Genomic DNA, 26,562 nt, shown 5'->3' on the forward strand with positions numbered 1-26,562 from the left:
TTCAGCTCACTATCGTTTTGCTGTCCTTCTGCTGTTTGCCTGTCTTCTTCTCTAAGAATCAGTGTAGCAGTTTCCCCTCTATGCAGCACCACCACTGCCACCTACTGGACAAATACGGTGTGCAGGGAAAACATAACTAAAAGTAAGAAATTAGATATTAAACTAGAATAATGTAATCCTATTAGTAGGCTATTTTCGAGTGGGTTACATCTGCAATGCACCTTCAATATGTTGAGTAGCCTATATCTAATTTATCATGGTGTCATGACAGCCAATTGTTCAGGCTCATCACTTCATAAACCTAGAAGATAAATCAGGCCAAACACAGTTATATGTCAAGTTGTCATGACAATATCATGCCAAGGAAAGTATTCATGACACAATTATAATGGTGTCATGTCAATCAATTATTCTGGCCCACCACTTCACGAACCTAGAAGATGAGTCTGGCCAAACACAGTTATATGTCAATTTTGCATTTCTTTCTTGGCTAATGTCACGTTGTCATGACAACAGTTTACATTTTCTTGGCTAATGTCAAGTTGTCATGACAGAGACACCCTCAAATAATGTCAACTTGACATTCTAAAAACCGAATGACACTTAATGACAAGTCATAAACATCAATACTATGTCATTAATGTGCATGACATGTGTCATGACATTCTTATGACGGTTACATGTCACCCTTGTGTAGACCCCTTTAAATAAAGTGTTACCCGACCTATTAATTTGGACAACTTTATACAGCCCTATAAAGGCTAAAGTTACCTTTAGTTTTGTTCCAATTTACCATTGTGTATGGCTTTAAACATTGTGTGCGATTTAACATCAGCCTATAAGCATTATTCCAGCTGCGCTGAGGTTTTGACAAGCACCACAATTTTGCCTACCTTGTTGTAGCCCATCTGGAATAACTCCAAGCTTTGCTAGGTTCCCTCCATCCTTTCGTTGTTTTCAAAAAAAGTTTTATATCAATGATGGCCTTGAAGTCTTGAGTTTGTGAATTCGCTCAAATAAGCTTGTTACGTTTCCGGTTCCGGCGCCGTCAGGTGTGGCAGCCTACTCAGCAGCTCCGTGTCTTAGTGTTTGTTTCTACGTCTTTGTTCTACTTTTTGGATTACACACTTTGAGGAGTGTTTTTATTCTATCCTATGGATACGGACATATTACAATGCTCCAGCGACAGCAAGCTTGTGTACACAAGGAACCAGCTGATCGCACTACGACGGAATGCTGGCTGTGTTCGCGACAACATTCCAGAGGAACTGTGGTGCTTTCGGGGTTGCAGAGTGGGAGTAAAAGTGAAGACGAGGCGTCGGGAGAAGAAGTGGAGATACAAGCCCTCAGTTCCATCGATTGTGATGGGAAACGTGAACTCACTGGCTAATAAGACTGACGAACTGGATGCCCTGGTAAGAAACCAGAAGTTGTCCAGGGAATGTAGTTTGTTATGCTTTACGGAGACGTGGCTAACAAGCCATATCCCCACTTCTAACGTTGAGCTGCCTGGCTTCAGTGTAGCTCGTTTGGACAGAGACTGTAAACTTTCTGGCAAAAAGAAGGGAGGCGGACTGGTGCTGTACATTAACAATAGATGGTGCAATCCCGGACATGTAACAGTAAAGGAGACTGTATGCTGTAAGGATGTGGAGTTATTAGCGGTTAGTCTCCGTCCGTACTACATGCCGAGGGAGTTCTCGCACGCAATTGCTGTCTGTGTTTACGTTCCACCTCGAGCTCTTCCGGATACAGCGTGTGACGTCATCCACTCCACAATCGCAAGGCTTCAAACCCAACACACTGACGCCTTTTTTGTGATCTCTGGCGACTTCAATCACATAACACTGGATTCCACACTCACAAATTTTTACCAGTATGTTGACTGCCCTACAAGGAAAAACAGGACAATAGACCTCATGTATGCAAACGTGAGGGATGCATACAGTGCAAACCCCCTCCCCCCACTGGGAAAGTCAGACCACAACCTCATTCATCTCCAGCCAATGTACAAGCCCAAAGTACAGAGGCTACCAGTTGCCACACACACCTTCAGGAAGTGGACACCCAAAGTAGATGAGGCTCTGAGTGTACTGACTGGACTGGAATGGAGAGGACTTAGAGGGGGTCACACAGTGCACAACTGACTACCTGAACTTCTGCATGGACATTGTTGTTCCCACCAGAACTGTACGCTGCTTTCCCAACAACAAGCCTTGGATAACCAGCAATGTCAAGACCCTTCTCAACAGGAAAAAGATGGCGTTCAGAGAGGGGGACATGGCAGAGCTGAGGCGCGTGCAAGGGGAACTCAAATTCAAGCTGAAGGAAGCTAAGGAGGATTACAGAAAGAAGGTGGAACAGAAGCTGCAGGAAAACAACTTGAAGGAGACATGGGACTGCATGAAGGTTATCACTGGCCTGAAGAAGAACAGCAGCTCTGTGGAGGGGGACCTGGACAGGGCGAACCAGTTGAACCACTTCTACAACAGGTTTGACTGCCCTGCTCCAGCTCCAATGACAGTGGTCTGTCCACCAGCCCCCACCCTCACACCCCCTCAATACCAGCGCAACACTCACCTCCATCATCACAGGCTATCGTACCCCCACCATCACTGGATTTTGCACCCCTCCCCCACATGGCGATCACGAACAATGAGGTGACAACGACCTCAGTCAACAGCCATCAGACACACAGATCCCAGATGCACCCCTCCCCCTCCCCTCCCCTTACACCCCTCACCATTTCAAAAGATCAAGTGACAGTCCAACTTAAGAAATTGCGCAGCAATAAAGCAGCTGGGCCTGACAGACTGTGCCCAAGGCTACTCAAGGCCTGTGCTGCTGAACTGGGGGAGCCACTGAAGCACATCTTCAATTTGAGCCTACGCCTTGGACAAGTTCCAACACTGTGGAAGACATCATGTCTCACCCCTGTCCCTAAGAAGCCACACCCTAGTGAGCTTAATGACTACAGACCTGTCGCTCTTACATCACATGTGATGAAGACAATGGAGCGATTGGTCTTAGGCATGCTCAGATCCCAGGTACGCCATGCACTAGACCCGTTACAGTTTGCTTACCAGGAGAAAGTGGGCGTGGACGATGCCATCACTTATCTTCTACACAGGACACATTCCCACCTGGACAAGGGGAAAAGTGCTGTGAGAATCATGTTCTTTGATTTCTCAAGTGCTTTTAACAAGCTTTTGCAGATGGGTGTGGACGCTCACCTGGTAACCTGGATTACAGATTACCTGACCGAGCGACCACATTTCGTCAGACTGAAGAACTGTCTCTGACACTGTGATCTGCAGCACCGGAGCGCCACAGGGAACTGTGCTCTCTCCAGTCCTGTTCACCCTGTACACATCTGACTTCTGCTACAACACCGAGTCATGCCACATGCAGAAGTTTTCTGATGATACCGCAATTGTGGGGTGTATCAGGAACGGGCAGGAGGAGGAGTACAGGAGCCTGGTGGAGGACTTTGTGCAATGGTGCAAACTCAATCATTTTCAACTTAACACTTCAAAGACCAAGGAGATGGTGGTGGATTTCCGCAGGTCTAAGCCCACTCTGCTACCAGTCCACATTGATGGGGTCAATGTGGAGGTGGTTAGCACCTACAAGTATCTGGGTCTCCACCTGGACAATAAACTGGACTGGTCAGCCAACACTGATGCACTCTACAAGAAAGGGCAGAGCAGGCTGTACTTCCTGAGGAGGCTGCGGTCCTTCAATGTGTGCAGTAAGCTCCTCAGGATGTTCTACCAGTCTGTTGTTGCCAGCGTCCTCTTCTATGCAGTAGTATGCTGGGGAGGAAGCACAAGGAAGAAGGATGTGGGGCGAATTGACAGGCTGGTAAGGAAAGCTGGCTCTGTAGTGGGAGCTGAACTGGAGTGCATCACTTCACTATCTGACAAAAGGACCCTGAACAAACTGATCAACATCTTGGACAATGAGTGTCACCCACTCCACAGCACTATTGTAAAGCAGAAGAGCCTGATCAGCTGGAGACTTCGCTCACTGCCTTGCACAACTGAAAGTCATTTGTCCCCAGGGCCATTGAACTGTTCAATGCCTCACTTAAGGGAAGAGGAGAGATAGACTTCTCTGCATAGTCTGTCTGCCTCTTCACCCCCTCCATGTTTGGTACTGTCTGTCCACTAGCCACTTGTACCACTGTCTTTATGCCTCACTGTTTGCGTGCTATATTAGCACATTAGCACATATGCATAACCCCCCCCCTCCATGCCACAGCCGAACTGTGGCCACACTTATACATTTTCTTAAATAGTTAAGTATATAAATATATAGACTTTACTTTATTTCTGCATTGTTGCACTGTTGACTTACTCATTTGCACTATCACCATGACCACTATCACCATTGCACTACCACCATGACACTCATTCACACAGAGCACCTTACCATACCTTACTATGCACAGAGAATCACAGGCTCAGTCCCTGCCTCAGTCATTGCAAGCGCCTCTGATTTATTAATCACCACTATGTGGATACTGTTTTTAGAATTGATTTAGATTAAGTGTTAGTATAATTTGTATTTCTGTAATTTGTATTTTAGTATATTTTTATATATTGTATTAAGTGTTAGTATAATTTGTATTTTAGTATATTTAGCATATTCTTTATCTTCTACTGTCCTTACTGCTTAGTTGTGTTTTTATATTATATACTTTAATTACTCTTTCTGCTGTTAAAGAATGTGTTTGTGTTGTATGTATGCTGCTGCTGAGACCTTGAAGTTCCCCTGGGGATCAATAAAGTATCTATCTATCTATCTATGTGCTGTTAACCAGCAACCATAGACAGTAAAAGAAAGCAGCAAGTAGCCTTGGCTACAATTTATGTAGTTGCTGCGTCCATTCATTGTTATTCTCTCTCCTGCTCAAACAAAAGTTGTGCGTGCATTAAGTTGATGATAACGTGTTTACAAACTACTTTACATAAAATATTGTAAATAGCCTACTGTCATGCAGTTAATGGGATACTGGAAACTGATGGTAAGGTACAGCAGTAGCTTACACCTGCAGGAGCGCTTGCTTGGGCGCCTGTGTTGCGCAATGCACTTTGCTCCTCTCATCTATACGACGCAGTTCCCATTTCTCCAAACCATACATAGTTACAAGGACAAATATTGCTACACGAGGGAAATCAGTGTGGTGTCCGATGTTAAAAAATAGGTATAAATCTAGCGTACACATTTCCACGAATCACAGATGTGTTGATGACATTGATGACATGAGGAATTAGGAAATATTAGAGGACTTAATGAGACGTGACGTTGAACTGCATGCCGATGCCATTTAACCCAAATGCCCCAGCAGCAGCACGGGAGAGAGCTTATCTGACAGATCTGCATGGTCTATAGTGAGGTAATGTTAGATTACATTGCAAAAATATCACCATGCATTCATAACCCCGTGATTCAGTGAGAGTGATCCCAAAACATCAGAAAGTGACATTTCTGTATTACATTTTGTCAAGAGGAAAAATCAATAGCAAACTGACTATAGCGCTGTGAACCGTTCCTGGGTGCGCCTGGCAAATCCGCCATCATAATAGCAATCCGCTATGGAACAAGCGTGCCTGTTGATAAAGGGAATGTGAGATGACGCTCTGATTGGTTTATTGCACGTTACGCCCAAACCACACCACCACCCATGAGTAATGTAGTTACTACAGACCGCCCCATTTTAGATTTGCGTCGGACGCAAGAGTCATTATTCCGCCGGTAAAATAGAAACAGCGCCCAAGATCCGCCCACAAAGCTATTTGTGCAAAGACACTTCCGTTTCAGACCATCAGTCAATTGCATTAGAGTGCAAAATAGAGCCCACAGTGTCCTCTCTCTCTCTGGGGCAGTCGTGAAATTAAATGAAATAGGAAGCCGTGGCCTACTCCCCGACCAGTAGGACAAATGTGGGCGGGGGAAGTGGTTGAGCACTGCTCTCCTATGCCCACATCCACAGCTGAAGTGCGCTTGAGCAAGGCACCTAACCCCTCACTGCTCCCCGAGCGCCGCTGTAGCAGGCAGCTCACTGAGCCGGGATTAGTGTGTGCTTCACCTCACTGTGTGTTCACTGTGTGCTGAGTGTGTCACTAATTCATGGATTGGGATAAATGCAGAGACCAAATTTCCCTCACGGGATCAAAAGAGTATATACAGTATACTTATACTAATACTATCTATCTATAATAATATTATCCATCTATATAACTATCTATATATCTATCTATCTATCTATCTCTCTATCTATCTCTTTATCTATTTCACTTTCATAATCCAGAACAAACATCCTCAGACTAATCCTCAACACCAGCCCTGAATGTTCTCACAGTTGCTTTCCGATAGCAAACAAGCTGATGGGGAAAAGGTGGGGGGGGGGGGGGGGTAGAACTAAATGAACTACAAACATCTTGCAGCGTTGCAGTGTAGAAAAGAAGGAACACACAAGCACACACACACACACACACTAACCCAGCCGAAGCAGAGTAGATCTAAAGCCCTCTGTGGCCCCAGGAGCTCATTGGTCTAATTCAGCAGCTTTTATCCAGCGCTTGGCCCCGGAGTGGCCGCTGGTTAGCACACAAAGGAACTCAGACAATTAAACTGTGGTGGCAAGAGAGTGGCAGAAAAGACCATTCAGCCCTTTACTGTGGACTGCACTGTGGACTGTACTGTGGACTGCTCCACTGGGAGTCGATGGGGTTTCCATGTTTTTCATTTAGACCAGAGAGGACAGCCAAGCACTGCACTTAAAAAGGAGAGAGAGAGAGAGAGAGAGGAGGAAAGAGGGAGTGAGAGGGAGAGAGGCCATGAAGGAACAAGCTCTTGACAAATGAGTGAACGGAAGGATTAAAAAAGAGAAAGAGAGGGAGAGTGAACGTGAGAGAAAGAGAGAGGGGGGAACCTTGAGCTAGTCTGGGGTTTAAAGGGACAACGAGAGTCTCTTGTTGCCTGACATGAATAGAGCAGAGCCACCTATCAAAGAGAGACCAGAAAGGGGGGGGGGGGGGGGTCATTGCCACTCAGAACAGGGCCCAGCAGCTGTATGAGGGTGAGGATACTCAATAGCTGTACGCACAGGTAGGCTTGGGAATCGGTTCCAGGTATCGGTAAGGAACCGGTTCCAAATGTTCCGATCCATCGGAATCATACACATCCAAACGTTAACGATTCCACTAATGATTCCAATACAAAGCTTTGTTTTAGAAATGTATACGTTTTTTAGAAATTTTAAAGTATTCACTCAAGTATACACACTTGATATTCATTCTCTAAAACCACTTTAAATTAGACATTCATAGCCAACAACTTTCAAAGTTCCTATAAGTGTTCAGCAAATGGTACAGGAATCGCATCGACAAGCAGACTTGACAATGGCATCGATATCAATAATTTCTTAACGAGGCCCATCCCTACACACAGGATGTGTGATGTGTGTGTGTGTGTGTGATCCCTGCTGAAAAAAACAGCCTGACCAGCTAAAGGTGGTTTTCTGGTTGACCAGCTTGTTTGACCACCCTATGGTTGACCAGCTAGACCAGCAAATATCTTGCGAAAACATACCTTCAGCTGGTTTACCCACCTAACGATGGTAATTCAGCTGGTTTTGCTTGTCGTACCACCTCAAGCTGGTAATTTTAGCGGGCTGGCAGGCTGGTCACCAGCATGGTGCTTGGCAGGCTGGTCACCAGCATGACCATCTTGCACCAGCTGTATCTCACACGACAGGCTGGTCAAACCAGCATGACCAGCTTCCTCAGCTGGTGGTCCAACCAGCTACACCAGCAAAGACTAGCTGTTTCTAGCTGTTTTTTTCAGCAGGGATAACATGAGTCTAGGAGACTGTATGCACAGGATGTGTAGGATAGCAAGGGTCAGGGAGGTCCTCTGAGGTCATACAAGGATGACGGGATCAGCTCAGGCCAGAGAGGCTCATTGTGAAGGGACCACTTCAGGCTATGAGTACAGGAAGAATGGACATATGCTACTGACATAACATATCCGAGAGAGAAAGAGAGAGAGAGAGAGAAGAAGCACATAAGACAGATGCACAGCGAGATGGAGATGGAGAGAGATAATGAGAGAGAACAGGAGTGAGTGATAGACATAACTAGAAAAGCATTTCCTGAAGGAAATACAGTGCATGAAAATGCAAAAATATGATGTAAAATATCATACAGAGTAAAAACAAACTATATTGGTTGCTAAGTAGATGAGGTTTAATATAGTTGGAATGACTGAACAGTTAAATAGGTGGATAGTTTAAATGGTTAAATGGTTAAATGATTTAGGTAGATAGTTGACGATAACTGACAGTTGGAATGGCTCTAATGTTTGCTAGCAGTTATGCTAACTATGTTAACAAAGATAATAATGTTAACAAAGTTACTATGCTAACTAGCATGCTAACATGCTAGCATGCTAACTATGCTAACCATGTTACTTAGCTAATCGTTTTTAGTAGTTTTGCTAAAAATGCTAACTAGCATGCTAACATGCTAGCGCTAGCATGCTAACTATGCTAACCACGTTACTTAGTTGACTTAGCTAATCGTTTTTAGCGGTTTTGCTAAAAATGCTAACTAGCATGTTAGCATGCTAACTATGCTAACCACGTTACTTAGCTGACTTAGCTAATCGTTTTTAGCAGTTTTGCTAAAAATGCTAACTAACATGCTAACATGCTAGCATGCTAACTATGCTAACCATGTGACTTAGCTAACTTAGCTAATCATTTTAAGCAGTTTTGCTAAAAATGCTAACTAGCATGCTAACATGCTAGCATGCTAACTATGCTAACCATGTGACTTAGCTAATCATTTTAAGCAGTTTTGCTAAAAATGCTAACTAGCATGCTAACATGCTAGCATGCTAACTATGCTAACCATGTGACTTAGCTAACTTAGCTAATCATTTTAAGCAGTTTTGCTAAAAATGCTAACTAGCATGCTAACATGCTAGCATGCTAACTATGCTAACCATGTTACTTAGCTAACTTAGCTAACTAGCTACAGTGGGTAGGAGTCATAGTTGATGACAAGTAACAGTTACAATGGCTGAACAGTTAAAAAGTTCAGTAGTTTAAAGGGTTGAATTTTGTTTAACAGTGAAATATTGTAGTGAGGACTTTTATTTTGAAACAGTTTTTGGCAGAGGAAGCAGTTGAACAGGATGTGTAGTCTTAATAGGGCCAGTTTGTATGCTTAAAGCCTGAGACTGGCAGTTGGTCCAGGTGGCCCGAACACCTGCCATAGGATTCTAATTGCTTAACGGCTCTATTGTGATGTCATCAGCCCATGTTAAGTCTATGGGGAAATTTTGAGTAGTTTTTAATTAATAGTTTAAAAAGTATAAAAGTTACAAAGCTGAAAAATACATAGCCCACATGTCCTAAGTAAGACCTACGTAACATAGTTTGAATGAAGTTTCTACGTTAAACGGTTTAAGCTGCATTAACTGCGTTAGAAGAAGAAGAATAAGAAGAAGAAGAAGAAGAAAAAGCCTTGGAATAACAGTACAGTGCATTTTCATGCACTGTAATGAGAGAGAGAGCAGGAACAAGAGTGAGTGATAGAGAGAGAGAAAGCAGGAACAAGATTGAGTGATAGATAGATAAGGAGAGAGAGAGAACAGGAACAAGGGATTGTAAGAGAACATGAGTACTCTTTCAAACATTCGTTGGGTATCTCACTATGGGAGACGCCCTCTGGCATGACAGACCACGGACGCACATATTACACCACGTCTGTCGCAGACAGACCAATCGCAGCTGTGATACGGAGGGCCAGCCCTTCACTGCAAAAACTGCTTATCTAACAAAATCTAACCAAGTGTTATTAATCTTATATCAAGATAAAAAAAAATAGTTGGTATTGTTTTAAGTATAAAGACACTTACCTAGTGCTCCTAAAAACAAGCAAATTTGTCTTGATAAGACTCCTAAAAATAAGTCTTCTTAAATTAAGTCAAAATGATCTTTCGAGAGAGCGCTAGGTAAGTCTTTTCATACTAAAAACAATACCAAATAGATTTTTTGATCTTAATATACGATTATCAACACTTGGTTAGATTTCATTTTTTGCAGTGTTCGTATTTATAATATGATATCACCAGCTACTCATCATTCTATCACTCTTCCCCGGTTCATGGAACGGAAACAAAAACCAGAAACTATTGATGTTTTGCTAGGAACAGAAACAAAACCGGAAACTTAAAAATATATATATGTTCCGGAACAGAATCGTTTATCTAAAACTAGAATTCCAGTTCCGAGGAACTGCAAGAGTGGGTTTGATCAGGGGCATGTTACTCGGCCTCATCCAAGGATTCCAACGGTACCTCGTTTATGAAAATCGGACATACGGGTCAAAAGTTACATGCACACACCTTCATATACACAGACAGCCCAGCCCAGCCCATTAGAGCTCTGCCAGATGGCTTAGAACTCTTCCAGGTGCAAGCTTAAACAATTAGAGCTGTGATGTCATAATCGAAATTAGAATCCTTGAACATTCCGCCATTCATTTCAATGGGGCTGAAAAACGCAGAAAAACGTGAATAATGCGAAAACGACAAGGGCGAGCGACACGAAAGTAACAAGCAAGTAACACACGCACTACACCGGTTAGTTACACGCGCACTACACCGGTTAGTAACACGCGCACTACACCGGTTAGTTACACGCGCACTACACCGGTTCGGGCCTGAATTTTTGGAGTTCCAACTGCGTCGATAGCTCAAACAGTCTAGGAGCAGTAGTTCGTACAAAAAGTGGGTGAACAAGAATAATATATAAGAAAACTTAAGAATAATAATAGTGTCCCGTATGACAAATAAGTCCCTTCAGGGCGGAACAAGACCCCCCCGCTGCGCGTCGGGGTCCGGTTCGCCGTGTCGGGACTTATTTTCCCAGTAATGACCGGCGTTCTATACATTATCCCTCACACACACACACACACACACACACATATATATATATATATATATATACACACACATATACATATATATATACGCACACACACACACACAATATGCACACTAACTCTCACACCCCATGCAGATACACACACACAGACCATGTACACTAACTCTCACAACTACATGCAGACACACACGCACGCACAGACATACACATTCAGGGTTCTATTTTAACGAGCCGAAGCTCCTGGTGAATAAACAATGTTTACATATTTTTCATATTTATAATTACCATTGGTCTCAGTGTTCATATCAGTTTGAAAAGTTCTGTCAGAATACCTTTACTTAAACAAAAAATTTGAGCAACCTTTAATTGAGTATACGCATATTATCACAATTGTGACCGGTAATAAAACATACTTTTTCATCATCTACTTCTACATAAAAAAAAAAAAAAAAATTATTGATTACTTCAAAGGGTTGCTAATAACACATGATTTGCATGTCTGGGAAAAATTTGGGCTTAAATGGGTTAATGGCATACCTTTCACAATTAATTAGGCCAACATGTTGCCCAAAGCGAAAGGAGAAAGCTCATGGATGAACTGAGTGGTAGGGTTCTCATGCTGAAACTTGACAGCGCTACATGTAGAGACCACTCGGCTCTCAGCATTAATGTTCAATATGCCAGTGGAGAGCGCATTGCGTTGAGGACTCTGGCTGTTGGGGAAGTAACAGAGAGACACACAGGCGCATACAGTCCATATTCTCCGTTGTACAGGAGGTACTGGTCGAGTACAAGGTCAGTTTGAAGCAGGTTTACTCAATTACAGTGGGTAATGGAGCCAACATGCAAAATGCAGTGAGGGTGTCTAGACATGCGCACGAATGGTATGAAGAGAGAGAAAGCGATGCAGATACCGACGTTTGTGATGACAGCCAGGAACCTTTATGAAGATATGTCCCCAACAGTAAATGAGTTGCACTTAAGTGAATTGGAATGGCAGTCAATTTTGAACCCTGTCTGTTTGCACCCTAACAGAACAGCTTACAGCAGGTGACTTTTATGGTTTGTGGCTGAAGTGTGTGCAAGACACCGACAAAATTGACAGCCCCTTAGCCAAACGATGCATGATACACAATGCTCCAATGCAGGAAAGGATGTCAGCATACAGTGCAACCGGAAAGTTCAGACCCTTTCAAGTTTTCCACATTTTGTTATTTTTCAGACTCATCTTAAAATGGATTCAATTAATTTTTTCTCTCATTAATCTACAAACAATACTCCAACACCACAAAAAAAACTGGTTTTTGGAGTGTTTTGTAAATTTATCAAAAATAAACAACTGAAATATTGTATTTACATAATTATTCAGACCCTTTGTTATGGAGCTTGCAATTGAGCTCTGTTGCATCCTACTTCTATCAGTGGTTCTTGAAATGCTTCTACAACTTGATTGGAGTCCACCTGTGCCTAAATGAATTCACTGGAATTTATTAGGAGAGGCACACATCCCTTTATATAATGTCTCACAGTTAATGATGTATGTCAGAGTTAAAACCAAGCCACAAGGGTCGAGAGAATTGTCCGAGGACCTGCGAGACAGGGTTGTGTGAAGACACAGATCTGGGGAAGGATACAAGAACATTTCTGCAGCATTGGAAGGGCCCAAAGAGCACAGCAGCCTCCATCATTCTCAAATGGAAAAGTTTGGAACAACCAACGCTCTTCCTAAATCTGGCCTACCTATTTGTATATCCCACAGCTGACATGGAACGTTATTAACTGGTTCGGGAACTTTATTTTTTTGTTCTAACCGGTTCAGGAACGTAAATTTTGGGTTTGAAGCGAAAACCAGAAACACCATGCTGGGAGTCCAGCCAACCTTTTAATGGGAGTTAAAATTGTATGGAAATCGTTTTAATAGGAAATCCTATGTGGAATAATTTGGAATTCACATAAAATGTACCATAAAAGCAGAATAATAAATAAATTCTCTAGAGGAGGGATTCATAGGATATAATGTGACAAAAGGCGTGATGGATTTATTCACATCAAATCGCATTTGTTGAGATCTGATGATGTGTTCTCTTTGAAGCTGTCCTGACAACTTCTGAAAACACAGCTGAACAGTCCATTTCCTCTGATGAAATCTTTTATCTGGTGGACCATCTTACATGCAGGACTCTCCAGTATGCTATATGCTGCATAATCTCCAGAAGTCTATCCAGTATGCTATACAGTGGGCAGTGCTTCGATTTGGCCAGCTTCACTCGCGGGATCATGCGGTATCACGAGACTTTAATTTGTATTTTTCCAGTGACGCTGCAACAACCCAAACGACCGGCAGATGTCTCTTGTGAGCAGGGTGTCTCGTAAAAAGAAATGGAGCCTGGAAAACCCTACACAGACTTCACTATAGACTTTAGCAGACTGGTTTAGAAATAATTTAATAGCCAGAAATATTTTTTATTTTACACCTTCAGTGTTTTCCATACGTTGACTAATCTGTGGCTGGGCACCACGAAATCAAAACCGGCCACCACACATTGATGTTCTATGTTGTAGTCCTACTATTTAAATTAAAGATAAGATAATTTCATGCACTTTTTACTCACACAGCCTTTCCCTGCCCCGCCCGCTCTCTCTCGTAACGAGCCGGTGCTCCTCCTCTGCATGTGATTTAATAACAAATTATTTACGATTGTTGAAGGATTGTTGTTGCCACATAGAAGCACTGCTTAGAACACAGTGGGCTAAATTGCTATTAAATCCGCTTAGCATCGTCGTGACCATGCTGCGCAAATTTGTTCAAAACTAGAGCATTAAAGTTAAGGTAAACTCTGCTAAGGTCTTATCACAACATAGTTTAGTCTCCTCAATGTACTAAGTTAAGTTACAGTATGCAATCAAGCAGTATTTCAAAGCTAACGTTAGAATACTGTTTGGATGTCAAGTTTAGCATGCTTACTTGCAGCTGCTTGTATTCGTTACTCAGGCTCATTTTATTGACTCTGAATGTTTGCAAAATCCTAGGCGCCGATACCGTGGGTGCTCCGTCTCTCGGGCACCCACTGAAAACATCGAGCACCCACGTGTGCCAGCTTACAGTCCCGGCTAAATTTACATTAATTTAAAATCAAACATCACAGTTTATGTTAAATTCAGCATCTCTCATAATGTGATTGGATATGTTGCTGTCAATTCCCTACTCCATATACTAACCACCAATGAGAGCGTCTCTCGTATGAAAATTCCTGACACTTCCCACCTGAAGAATTAACGCAAGGCTTTGTCGGGTCTTCAGCCCCGAATGTTTAAAATGTATATAGCCCTGAATATCATTTTAAAAGTAGCCTGACAAAGCTTATTGTTTTGTGACACAGCTAAACACTGGTACCTCATAGAATGTCTATAACATAGCCTAGGTGGTCGCAACTCACAAAAGTAAAGCAGATAGAAAGAACTCACACAAATCTAGCCTACAACACGCAGACAGCTTCATGCGCAGGGGAGAGAGCGCACGCGCACAGGTGCTTTATTATTGTTGGCTTCTGATGGTATCCTACTAATTCACTGAACTGCATTAGGTGACACAAATGGTATTGCCTTTATCTTATAACTCCTTGTCTGAGCGACTACCAGGCCTATGGTTTTTAAAAGTCAGATGTTCCCTGACAAAGACATTCGAAAATTAAGAATGTTTATTGACTTGAAAAATACGCTAATTTTTGCAAACTCCCTTCATTCAACCCTTGAAGACATTGCGGTCTGGTGCGCTATGTAGATCGTTTCTCGTACCATTTAATTTCTCAGAATTTAGGTCTACTAGGCCTACAGTAGCATACAGAGTAGCATAGGCCTACTGTGCACAGTGCACTGACGACCGTAGCAGCCCAAGGCAACCAGTTGTTGGTAGATGAAGGGCAACCACTTGTTTCAGATAGCCTGGACAACATGTTACCTGGGTGTTGCCTACGTTATTAATTGATGGTAGCCTACAATAGTTAATTGTATCGCGTAACAGCCAGGTTGGCTCAAGGAGTAGGGAATCAGGCTGGAGAGAGTCACACGTGTGTTGCTTTTGCGGGATCGAATCCAGTTTAATGCTAGTTTTCAAAACATATATTTTTTTACATGTCTTTTGTCCGAGTGGCTGTAATGTAGCCGAGCGCTCATGGCATATGAAAAGCGACTTCAAACCGCCTAAAAAAACTTGTTTGTGAATGTCTGACAACTGCTGCAGCGTATGCACGTGCAAGGAAACCGGTAGGTGGAGAAACCAGAAGCAGGGTACCCGCGGAGTCTTAAAAGTTTTAAAAAGTATTACATTTCATTTCCCTAAATTAAGGCCTTAAAAAGTATTGAATTTCACCTCAAATTCTGGAATTTTTTCACAGAGGTCTTAATTTTTCAAATGATCAGTAGATTTAGTCCAATATCCTCACATAGCGTAACAAGGATTAAAGCAACACCAAAGAGTTTTTTGTACCTTAAAATAATGTTTCCAAAATCGTTTCAGTGGTTCATCAACTCGTAATAGGGTGAACGGCACTTTCTGCATTCGCTTCGCGGCCCTCTATCGGCTATAACCGCACTATGTAAGTTTGCCGGATCGGGTAGCGGATCTGTAGTTCGATGGAATGAGACATGAGAAACTACAAATTTGACTTGCATCTGATGTCGCAATACATCATACTTTCATAAAATCATGCAACATATTCTGCATTGTCTGTGGACATTGTTATTTGCAAAGCTGGTGCTGGATAAACAAATAGTGCGTCCGACAGAGGAAAAGTTCTTTGGTGTTGCTTTAAAGTTCTCCGTCGCAAGATGGATTTCCGTCAGTTTGATTTTAGAAATTTCATATTTGAGATTGATGCAGATCCAGTGAGAAAGAAAATAGGAGGGGCGGTCTATCTTTGTTTATGTTGTAGCTACACGCCTGTCTACGACGGTCTAAAAGTTGGATTATAGTGGCACAATCGAGACAGCTGATGAGGTTGCCCAATCCGTTTAACTTTTTTTGGATATGATATTGTGAGCTCTATGTGCAAATTCGAAGGCTGTGTTCTTTCCGAGCATCAATGTAGACAATTTCTTACTAACGCGAACTCTTGTCAGGGGAGGTCATTCATTTTGGGTGTCACCTATGACTTGAACAGATAGCCTGCCACCCGATGTACTATTATTGTTACAGTTTTTAATCAATGCAACTAACATTATGTGTGAAGCGACGCAATATAAACCGTAGCCTATGCCTATCCCGTCTGTTATTACATGTACAACAATGTTTTTCACAATTTGCGATGGAAGGTTTTGACTGAGCGTGTTAACCAGGGTTCCCGCGGGTCCTTAAAAAGTCTTAAATACAACTTTCGGTTTTTAAGGCCTAGCAAAGTCTTAAATAGTCTGGAATGTCTTGAATTTTTCGAAAAGGAGGTATTAAATTTGTGTATGGGACCGTCAGCGAGTGTGAGAGAGCGAGTGAAATGTCTCCATCTGGTTTCGTGTATTTTTTTTAAACGGAAATGTATAAGTGACTATAAGGCTACTGAAGGAAGTGTAGTGGTTGCAGAGTGAAGATGTTTTCACGGGTCGTTAAAGGTGTGAAAATGGTAAGAATATGTAAAAATATGCCTTACGTTTTCGTGGTATAGCCGAGGCCTGAGAGATACGTAGGCCTAGGTAGCCTACGCGAGCGGTAGAGTGAGCGGGAGAAAGAGCTGCAAGCCAGTTAGCGATAGGGTGGCCATACGTTCGGATTTAGGCCGGACAGTTTAAAAGTCCTGTCCAGCGCAGCCTCAAGCCGGACGCTCATTTGTCCTCCTTTTTGGAGTTGCGCTGGGCTTCTAGAATCTTTGCTCGGACGCAGCATCGTTTTACAAACTATGGACGCAAAGACTGCTGGTCAAATTAAGCGTGGTGCTTCTGTCACTCATCTGATAATTTGCTGTGCAATTTATGAAGGAACCACGGACCGACAGAAAAAGAAAACAAACGTTTTTCTAAATCGGGAGGAAATACACATTAAGTGTATCTGTTTGCATCTCTCCAGCGTGTTTTGCTGGCTTAGCCTAAGTAAATATCTGTCTAAGTTATAATAGCCTACCTGTAATATCGGTCTGCAGCTTGCTTGCCAGCCTTTCCCAGTACTTAGCAAAAGTTGGCGTCGAAAGAATGTCGGCGACTGGCTACATAAAAAAACCGCATCTGTGTTCATATTATGTGCGTGATTTAGATGAAACCAACAGTTTTTCAGCAGGTACATGCGAGGAGGGGGTTTAACTTTTCCCATACATTTTATCAACAAGTCAATAGTTTACAATGTTTCAGTCAAGCTTTGGTTGGTTTAAATACAACTGGTATGCAAAATGTATTCCCTTTGATTTGCTGTGCTGCATATGGGACAATAGATGCCTAAGTTAGTATGCCTATTAGTATATTTAAACAGCTTAGTCTACCTTTGAAAAAATAAGGGAATCCAGTCCAGTACACATGTTTGGCAAGTAGCCTAGGCTACTACAGACACAGGTGAAGAACAATCAGCCTCAGCCAGTAGCACAACCAGATATCTACAGTCAGCTTCAAAAGCAAGCACCCTAAAATTGGGCATTGAATAGCTGTGAAGGTAATTCACACACAATTATTTTCTTTCACCAAAATATATTTGGTAACTTCAGTAGACATCCCAAATGGGGTGGGTGTTAAAATTAGTAGAAAAAAAAACCTATTGCATAAAACAGTTTTAAGTTGTATCTTTTTTGCCGTGGTATAGTCTTAATTTTTCCATGTAGATGTCTTGAAAAGGTCTTAAAAGTCTTTAAATTTGCACTTGGAAAATGTGCAGATACCCTGGTTAACATAAAATAATAATATTGCAAACTGTTGAGTAAGTAAATTAAAATAGTCAACTTAAAACTTTGCTATTATTAATGTATAGCACAAAACCATAACCAGTAGGCCTACCAAAACCTCACATATTAGCGTCATGATTTGTGTGCGTCTATTTGGCAAGGTCACTAGCTGTCACGGATGCGTTGCTAAAGGAAGGCACGTGTGTCAAAAGTTAAAAAATAAATGGAGATGGGCGGCTGTTGGAAACAGGGGAGAACTAACAAGCCATGGTGTAAAAAAATAAAGTGCCAGGGGTTTGCTTTTGCGCGGTTTGCTCCAAGAAAATTGCTTATGGATGCAATAGGAAAACGTTTTAGTACGGCAACAATCAGAAAACCGCCATAAGGTTAACGTTCGTGCGCTTCAGGACATCTTCCCTACCTGATGCAACTAGCCACCACGACAGAGGTAGGCTACGTTTATCTATGGCTGACCGTTTTTGCGCTCAGAAAGTAGGCTACGCATGTTCTTTCATAGTGCAACACAACCTGTCCCTCACCATATCGCAACCTCGTCAACCTTATACAATCTGTTGCTGAAGACAAAAGCACCCTCTCCAGATAGTCATAACAGATGCGCAGACCTCCTGCATGAGCACACACAGTATTGCTGCTCATTGGAAAACTGAGTTGTCTGTAAAACTCAAAATTACCATGTTTTCATTAAATGCGGATGAGGCAACAAATGGAAATATGAACAATATCAGAGTGTTCTGATTTGTTACTTTGATGAGGAAATGTGAAGTCTTGCAAACTTGATTTTATAGATTTAACTTGGTGTTGAATTGCATATTAACAAGAAAAAAAAATCTCCCCTTTAAACACTTTTGGCCTGAAGTAATTAAAAAAGAGTGTAAGTTAAAGCCTTGCTACAATATTGCTGCAGTAGAAAAGAACATCAATGGCTAATCAGCAATGGTCAGGGATGGTATTTAAATATTGTTTTGTTCATCAGGAAAACTCAATCTCAATCAAGAACACTCTCAATTCGCCTTATTCACATGGCGACGATTCAACGAGGCTACAGGGTACACAAACCATAGGATTGTTATGTTCTATGCATTCACCTGTAGGTGGCATTAATTATATAGTAACTTAAGAGTACCCTGTAGCCTCGTTTTGTTGTTTATTTGGTGCTTTACTTTGCTGTTTGCATCTTTAAATAAAGAAACCTCCACAATTAGGCTACAATATAACGACGAGTTATTTGCATATGTTTACATCGGAATCGACGTCCACGGTGTTATGGTCTGCAACACAACGTAGACTAACATCTCTGTTTAGAAATTGAGGAACAACTTATTATGCTGAGAGTGACTCGTAGCATGCGAGAATATCCCCAAACTCATTAAATCTGATCTTTACTGATCCATTGTGGAATGGTTTGAAGGGGCCCAACATAGAAAAGTTTGAGAAGCCAGGGCCTAAAACATCAACAATTTGGGCAGTATTTGGTGGTTGCATGTTAGATCTGAAGTGAATTGGGTCGCGATGGTCTGTCGTTTTTAAAAAGTGGGTCCCCAGAAAAAAAGTTTGGGAAACACTGATCTAGGCTATATTATTTGCGGATTATGTCAGTGACATGCATCATGTCATCTGTTTTTAACTTTTTGGAAACTTTTGAATTAACTGAAAGAAGATAAATATTTTTCGTTAGTTTCGGAAGTTTATTTTTACGTAGCCTACAATGGCCAGTTCCGACAAAGTCTTTGAAACATTACTCTTTGAAACAATGAGTGAGGCTGCGCGTTTGTATGGTTATATTGCTTGACAGGGGGGATCCCAAGCAGCTTTCAGCCATAAGGCTACTTTGAGGACATTTCCTAATTCACCCGACACTGATATTCAAAATGTTGAAACTATTTCGGCATAGCCTATAAGCAGTTTAATTAAATGTAATGTTAGTTGTAAACAAACGGGCTACTTGGTGAGGCTTGGCCTCACAGATGCACTCGTGCCTTAAATGGCAAGAAAAATCTTCACGATATAGGCCTATTAACTGACCACCCGATTCACGTTGGCTGGGGGGCAGGGGGAGTCATCAGACATTTGTTCCCAAGGGTCTATGAATTGTTAATCCGGCCCTGCCCCCAATGAACGCAACTTTCCACCTCTGAGACAGCTTAAAAGAAGTTGAGAGGACTCCTAACTCACTAAGTAGAACACACTGCCAGTTCCTACAAGGGCAGGGACAAAACTCCTGAAGACCCAGCTCTTTAGAGAACATCTCCTCATAGCACCACTTACAGCAAGTCTTGCTGATCCTAGCACTTACCAGCCGTCTTGAACTGACACGTAACTGTTAAAAACAGCACTCACTGATGCACTTATTCTTACTGTACTCTACAGTTTTTTAAATTGTCCTAAAATGGTTGAGAATTGCTTTAAAACTGTTTACCATGTTGTTAGTCGCTTTGGCTAAAAATGTGTCAGCCAAATGTAATGTAATGTAATGTAAGACCTACAAGGATACAAGGATACAAGGAAGTTTATTGTCACATGCATATAGTTACTGGAAGTAAGAAATGCAGTGAAATTATGTCTGGTGTCAGCCTATTTGTGCAAAGTGGGGGGGGGGGGGTAAAAAGTGCAGTAGAAGAGGGGTTTAGTAGATTAAGTGGCAAGGGCTGCATAAGAAAGGTGAGGGAGGATAGGAATTGGGGGGGAGGGGGAGGGGGGGGGGGGGCACCAACAAGGAGCACCCAAGAGCAACAGGGGCAAGGAAAAACTCCCTTACCAAGGAAGAAACCTTGGGCAGATCCACGGCTCAAGGGGCTAACCCAACTGCCAGGGGTCTTGGTGTGTGTGTTGGGGGGATGACAGGGGAGATGTGATAGTGTGCTGTGTATGTGGGGAGAGGGCAGTGTGCAATATGTGTGTTGGAGAAGCTTCCTCATGAGACAATGTGCTGTGTATTGGGGGGGGGGGGGCAACAGTGTGCTGTAAGTATGTTGGGGATGTGTGTTGGAGAAGCTTCCTGATGAAATAATGTGCTGTGTATGTAGGGGAGGGGGGGGGGGGGCAATGTACTGCAAGTATGGTGAAGGGACTTACTATTGCAAGCAGAGTACTGTATGTATGATGTATGTGAGTGATGAAGATGTGTGTGTGGGCGGGAGGGGAGTGTAGCAGTGACTGTGTGTGTGTGTGTAGTGTGCGTGCGTGTGGGTAGGTGGGGGCAGTGTGCTGTAAGTATGTAGAGGATGTGTGTTGGAGAAGATCCTGAAGACAATGTGCTGTGTATGTAGGGAGGGGGGGGGCAGTGTGCAGCAAGTAGAGGAGGCTTACTGTAGCAAGCAGTGTGCTGTATGTATGTGAGGTGATGACAGTGATGATGTTAATGAACTTACTGTAGGCTGCGCAAACCACGGGCCTTTTTTTTGGGCAAGCCTGCATTCGAGGCAGGCCTTCTGTTGAAGAATTTTATATAAATCCTGCGTTAACAGTAATCCTCCTACCCCCCGCTACCACAGCTGTGGATAGTGTGGCATGCTCACGCGTTATGTCTCCTACTTGCAAACTAGGCCTATAGCCCAACCATTTACGTCTTCAAAAAATAACAACTTGCCAGATATGCCTTCATATCTTTGGGCTTCATTCAGCATTTTGTTCTTCCACCTGAAATTACTCTTCTACATTTGCTGCCTGCTGCATCCTTTCTGTTTGTATTGTTTAGAAAACATTTGACGTCTTAGAGTTAATGCATTAAACATTGTTAGCTGGTAACCAGCCACAAATAGCCTACAGATTCTTGCGTGCGTACATTCTCTATTCTCTCCAAAATGTGCCCGTTCGATAGGCTGGCCAAGTGCGTAATTCTGTGCCATAAAGTAGATGTATTTGTTTATTGTACAGAAAAATAAAAATAACCTGTCAAGCAGTCAATTGACTACATTGCAGTCATTAAGTAGGGCAAATTAATATACGAAACCAAAACGTGGGTCATAGTTGTCTAAGCCTTTGCTGTGAAGCCAAACCCATGAACAAAGACCCATTGATATCTACAATAGAGTTTTTGGCGAAACAAACTCACAGCCGAACGTTGCAATAAATACATAGACCATCTGTACAAAGTCATCAACAGAGTCATGGCACTGAAGGGAGAGGCAACTGGCATGTGATCTCCTCACGGGCCAATGGATGTACAAGTTTTCTCCTGTGCCTACGATATTTAATCCAGTGTTTTGTCAAGTTGCAAAATGCTATTCGTTTTAACCAATTTTTATGATAGTATGTAGTACTTTTTGTATAGGCTACTATCTGAATTGCTTTATACTCAATACTTGACCTATGGCTATTGCATCTGTCTATTGAAAGTGAGAATGTGGCAAGTGATCTACTGTATAGGCTTCATAAAATAAAATAAACAGATTGCTAATGTCCTACAAGCTGGGGTGCGTTTCCTGTACAACTAACCATCGTTAGTTCATTGTTCAACTAACCAACATGTAAGTTACGACTGTTTCCCAAAACTGTCGTACTTACATAGTACTTTGTAAGTTTGGACCATGATAGTTTCCAAACTTTGGTAGTCTGGACTAAGGTGGTTAATGACTATTGGTAGTAGCACGTGAACGGGCACACATGCACTGTGGCGCATTGCGTTAAGGCCGGCAGATGACAGCTGCCGTTGCGCAGCAGTTATCAGTCTCCTGTCCAAGAGTTCGAATCTGGGTTAAGATTTTGACAACAATATTCACATCGTTGTTTATCTTTTGTGCAGATCATATTATCAAAATCAGAATCAGCCTTCTTGGCCTGGTTTGCGTAAACTAACAAGGAACCCCCCCCTCCATGAAAATCAAAGGCTACATATTCTCAACTGACTCTCAAAAAGTACACACCATCTTATTATTATCTGCAGGTGTGTGTGACTGACTTACGTGCACGTGGCTGCAAATTGACTTTTAATTTATGTATTTTCTGCCTTGGGCATTTTAAAATATGGATGTATGGTGGTTAGAAGTGTAAATATCAATTAGAAACCTAAATATATTTATAATTATTAATTTGCAAACAAATAACTGGCGTCAGTGACGTCTTTGACATGAAGATCCCCGAAACTATGCTTCTACTAGCATTCTACCACAGGTCGAGAGGTGTAGTTGTAACTACACAACTTTACGATAGTGGTTGCGAACGTTCGTTGCTACTATGGTTTTGGGAAACACTAACGTAGTGTAACGATGCATTGGACTATGTAAGTTCCACCACCATAGTTCAAACCATCGTTTGGGAAACAGTTTTGTTGTACTTATATAGTTTCAACCATGTTAGTTGCTAACGTAGTTAGCTTTTGGGAAACGCACCCCTGGGGAGGGAAGTGGCAGTGTTTTTTTTTTGCGCGTCTGCAGAAGTCAGACAAATATGAATGTAATTCTGCAGCATAAAGCAGATGTATTTGTTTATTGTACAGGAAAATAAAAATGACATGTCAAGCAGTCAATTGACTACATTGCAGTCAAGAAGTAGGGCAAATTAATTTACGAAACCAAAACGTGGGTCATAGTTGTCTAAGCCTCTATAGCGTAGCCTGTTAAAAACGTCGCTAGATAGTATTAAATCACCAACAACATTGTTTTCTGCAGAAGCCTACCCAAGGCTACAGATTAAATCTGAACAGTTATTTCGTTACTACCGTGTAGTAAAGCCTTAAGCCATACCCAAGTAGCCTAAATCGTGGTAATGTTTAATTATGCATGATTTATTTTGTTATTGAATTCGTAGGCTGGGATTCCTCTCTGCAACAATTATGTTTAACGGTAGCCTCCTGCTTTTTCAGAAGGGGCAACAGGCAGGCTACTGACAGAGTGATGTACCGTGACAGAGCGACGCACAGTGGCTGAAAGTGGTACTAACGTTTCACGCAGCTTCATGCCGTGTAATGCGCGACTGAAGTGGCCATTTGAAAGCAACGCCCACTGTATGCTGCATAATCTCCAGAATGCTATATGCTGCATAATCTCCAGAAATCTCCAGTATGCTATATGCTGCATAATCTCCAGAATGCTATATGCTGCATAATCTCCAGTATGATATATGCTGCATAATCTCCAGTATGATATATGCTGCATAATCTCCAGAAGTCTCTCCTGCTGCATAATCTCCAGTATGCTATATGCTGCATAATCTCCTGTATGCTATATGCTGCATAATCTCCAGTATGCTATATGCTACATAATCTCTAGAAGTCTCTCCCTCGATTTGTCTGAAGCAACACTGATACGAGCAAGATTGGCTAACTACAGAGGGAACACTGGAGGAAGATGGGGGCTGACTGTACTAACCCTAACTCAGGGAAGGAAGATGGGGCTGACTGTACTAACCCTAACCCAGGGAAGGAAGATGGGGGCTGACTGTTCTAACCCCACCCCTAACTCAGTGGAGGAAGATGAGGGCTGACTGTACTAACCCTAACTCAGGGAAGGAAGATGGGGGCTGACTGTTCTAACCCCACCCCTAACTCAGTGGAGGAAGATGAGGGCTGACTGTACTAACCCTAACTCAGTGGAGGAAGATGGGGGCTGACTGTACTAACCCTAACTCAGGGAAGGAAGATGGGGGCTGACTGTTCTAACTCCAACCCTAACTCAGTGGAGGAAGATGGGCTGACTGTACTAACCCTAACTCAGTGGAGGAAGATGGGGGCTGACTGTACTAACCCCACCCCTAACTCAGTGGAGGAAGATGGGGGCTGACTGTTCTAACCCCAACCCTAACTCAGTGGAAGAAGATGGGCTGACTGTACTAACCCTAACTTAGTGGCGGAAGATGGGGGCTGACTGTCTCCAGCTCAGTGAATGTGAACGAGGGTGACAAACATGCCACAGCATTTAAACACTAAAACAGGCACTGTGGAACTAAACAGGCACTAACCCTCAGGGGAGGTGTTAAGGGTAGATGTGTTGGGCGGTTGTGAGGTAGATGGAACAGCACTCAGAGATTCAAGGTGGAAGATGGGATTTTATTAATTCCCCAAATAAGGCCAACATAAGGCAATGATAAAGTAAGTTAATGTGAATAAAGCACTAAGGAGAAATAAAATACTTCTCAATAAAGAAAGAAAAACAAAAGACTTGATAGTCAAAACAATACAATATACAAACATATTCGAACAATAAGATGAGCGCAATGGACTACACAGCTAGTCACTTGGGCTACACACATGAGACAAGCTCTCAAGACTTACGCCTATTCAAATTGCAGCTCTTCTCTCCTAAGCACCTACAGGCATGGCTTTAAATCGGGCCTGATTGCACTCCTGTAATTGGATCAAACCAAATGCATCATAGCAGCACAGGGGTGTTTCAGGATACCCACAGAAACAAACTAATACAGCCAATAAATAAGTCTACGCATCTAGACAACATCTACCGAAGCATTTAGCATATCTGCTGAACTTTGGCATAACCAAAAAGTATATGAACAGCCTAAATAATCATTAAAACCCAGAAAGAAATCATAGCATGCACACATTTACATGTCTCTCATAGTAGGCAGTGCCTCGCTGCCGTGACGGTGGCTACTCGCCCCGTCACAGGAGGGAAGAAGTTAATTAATAACTTTAAGAAGCCCAAGCCCAGAGGTCTGCCAATCTCTTTCTGATTCTCAAACTCAAACCAAAAAACCTACCCCTCCCCCCCCCAACTAATAGACTAATAGAAAGGGCTTTCAGACATACGTGTAAGACCGAAGGTTCTGTGGATGTTAAATGGTTGGGCTGTATATCTGAAACAACATAAACGGTCTTATGGAAGTCCGAACTTAGCCGGTTGTTCTACTGCTCCCCTCCTAGTATCATTGGTCATGATGGAGTGGCATAGTGCTGTATAGAAAATCTGACCTGGAAGGACGAAGACATCATAGAGCTAATGTCCATGAGGGCAGACAGCGTTGTGATAGAACACATGAAGGGAACGGCAAGAGACACGTGGTACAACCGCATCGCGAGGCCAAAGGAATTCAAAAGACCAAATCATCATAAGCAGAAGGCGCTGAAAAAGCAGTATGATGTCGCTGACAACGATAGCAGGAGTATTTAATAAATTGTTAGCCAACACAGTTGGTTTTCTGTTCATTGATAGCCTTCTCATGACCTCACTGCTGAGCCCGATATTTGTTGAGAATGAATAATACCTAGCTAGAGAAAATGAAAACGAAGAAAACCCAACTTGTTCCAAGCTCCTTACGTAAATGCAATAGACACATACAGTAATTGACTAGTTTGCAGAGCACAAAAAAGGCATGTGAATGGCAGATTATCATTTAGGCTGCCACTCAACGAAATGCAGGCACCTGTTTGATGGACTGTAGTTAGCAGGTGCACCATTGGGACAGGGGAGATGCTGTTGGAAAAATAAACCATGAAAAAACAAACCACTTCACCGTTATGTTAGTATTTTGTTTGTTGTTTAAAAACGTATATGATGGCCTTGAAGTCTTGAGTTACTGAATTGGCTGGTACCATAAAGCCTACAAGTTTGTGCATGCTCTCTCCAATGCAAACCAGATTTGGGTTCCATAGCCAAGCCCAAGTAATTCTGCTACGTAACGTTGAAAACAGACAAATGTCTTTATTTGAAGCACACATACAAATACTGTAGGTCAGCTTCAAGAATGCGCACTTACGTGACTCCAAATGAACAGCAACCCTCTTCTGACATACACACACACACACACACACTACTTCTAGCAACATGAGGTGAAGGG

The 26,562-nt window shown here is 42.4% G+C and overlaps 1 protein-coding gene and 1 long non-coding RNA gene across 2 annotated transcripts in view; both read right to left on the reverse strand.

The window, feature by feature from the left end:
- Nucleotides 1-26,562, reverse strand: part of rgs3a (regulator of G protein signaling 3a) — a 354,944-nt gene that overhangs the window by 325,225 nt on the left and 3,157 nt on the right.
- Nucleotides 643-4,243, reverse strand: LOC121680273. Its single transcript, XR_006021630.1, has 3 exons — nucleotides 4,233-4,243; nucleotides 2,142-2,147; nucleotides 643-724 (listed from the first exon to the last, which is right to left on the reverse strand). It is a non-coding gene; the product is annotated as an uncharacterized LOC121680273 (long non-coding RNA).

Source organism: Alosa sapidissima, chromosome 13, assembly GCF_018492685.1.
Source record: "Alosa sapidissima isolate fAloSap1 chromosome 13, fAloSap1.pri, whole genome shotgun sequence".
Taxonomy (NCBI): domain Eukaryota; kingdom Metazoa; phylum Chordata; class Actinopteri; order Clupeiformes; family Clupeidae; genus Alosa; species Alosa sapidissima.